This window comes from Mandrillus leucophaeus, unplaced genomic scaffold (assembly GCF_000951045.1).
Source record: "Mandrillus leucophaeus isolate KB7577 unplaced genomic scaffold, Mleu.le_1.0 Scaffold392, whole genome shotgun sequence".
Classification (NCBI taxonomy): domain Eukaryota; kingdom Metazoa; phylum Chordata; class Mammalia; order Primates; family Cercopithecidae; genus Mandrillus; species Mandrillus leucophaeus.
In genome coordinates, this window is record NW_012104165.1 from 223,992 (window position 1) to 225,759 (window position 1,768).

Here is a 1,768-nt window from a genome sequence, read left to right on the forward strand (position 1 = left end):
GACACATCAACGATAATCGACAGATGCAGACTGATGGGCCAGTAATCGCAGACATAACCGCGGGCCAGTGGCGCAATGGATAACGCGTCTGACTACGGATCAGAAGACTCTAGGTTCGACTCCTAGCTGGCTCGAGCGCTAATTTTGGCTTTTTCTTTTTTTTTTTTTTGAGACGGAGTATCGCTGTGTCGCCCAGGCTGGAGCGCAGTGGCTGCATCTCGGCACTCTGCAACCTCTGCCTCCCGGGTTCAAGCAATTATCCTGCCTCAGCCTCCCAAATAGCTGGTACTACAGGCGGACGCCACCAGGCTCAGCTAATTTTTTGTATTTTAGTAGAGACGGGGGTTTCACCGTGTTGCCCAGGCTGGTCGCAAACTCCCGCGCTCAGGCAATTCGCCCGCCTTGGCCTCTCAAAGCGCTGGGTCTACAGGCTTGACCCACCGCGTCCAGCCTGGAAATTGCATTTTTTTAAATCTCTCCCTTTTTTTCCCCCAACTGATACTGAGAAATGGGTTAGCTCAAAGAGATCCCTGGAAAGACAACTCAAAAAATTCAAACATTCGACGACAAAAAGAAATAAAGTTCTAGGTCAGGCGTGGTGGCTCACGTCTGTAATCCTAGCACTTTGAGAGGCCGAAGCAGGCGGATCACCTGAGGTCAGGAGTTCGAGACCAGACTGGCCAACACGGCTGTACTAAACATGGCTCTACTAAAAATACTAAAAGTAGCCATCTGCAATCCCAGCTACTCGTAAGGTTGAGGCAGGAAAATCGCTGGAACCCGGCAGGCGGAGGTTGTAGTTAGCCGAGATGGGGCCACTGCACTCCAGCCTGGGCTGTAGAGCAAGACACTGTCTCAAAATAAATAAAATAAAAAAAAAAATAAAGTTACAATACGTGCTACAAAGTGAATGAACCTTGAACATATTATGCTAAGGAAAAGAAGCCAAACATGAAAAGCTACATATTGTATGATTCCATTTATAGGAAATCTCCAGAATAGACAAATATGTAAAGAGAGAAAGTGTGAATATTTGCCAGGGGCTGGAGAAAGGGGAATGTGTATAAAGTTTGTTTGGGGTGATGAGAATGGTTTGAAATTAGATAATGGTGATAGTTGCACACGTCTGTGAATACACTAAATAGCAGTGAATTGTACACTTTTAAAAGTTGGATTTTATGTTATGTTAATTATATCTTAATTTTTAAAATCCAAATTAAAAAAAAGTATTGACCGACCGACTTTTCTTCTTTTCTTTTGAGTCTGGATCTCCCTTTGTCGCCCAGGCTGGAGTGCAGTGGAGCCATCTCGGCTCACTGCAACGTCCGCCTCCAGGTTTAGGTCATTCTTGTGTCTCAGCCTCCGGAATAGCTGGGACTACAGGTGCCCGCCGCCAGCCCTGGCTAATTTTTGTGTTTTTAGGAGGGGCGCGGTGGCTCACGCCTATAATCCCAGCACTCTGGGAGGCCGAGGCGGGCGGATCACTTGAGGTCAGGAGTTTGAGACCGACCTGGCCAACATGGTGAAACCCCGTCTCTATTAAAAATACAAAAATTAGCCGAGCTTGGTAGTGGGCGCCGGTAATTCCAGCTACTTGGGAGGCTGAGGCGGGAGAATCGCTTGAACCTGGGAGGCGGAGGTTGCAGGGAGCCGAGATGGCACCCCTGCACTCCAGCTCGACCCCCAAGAGCGAAACCCGCCAAAACAAAACCAAAAAAAAGGAAGGAAGAAAGGAAGGAAGGAAGGAAGGAAGGAAGGAAGGAAGGAA

General features: G+C 47.9%; 1 non-coding gene and 1 pseudogene across 1 annotated transcript; both read left to right on the top strand.

The window, feature by feature from the left end:
* Nucleotides 1-1,768, top strand: part of LOC105547623 — a 41,385-nt pseudogene that overhangs the window by 4,450 nt on the left and 35,167 nt on the right.
* TRNAR-ACG lies at nucleotides 62-134 on the top strand. The gene has a single exon. It is a non-coding gene; the product is annotated as a tRNA-Arg (tRNA).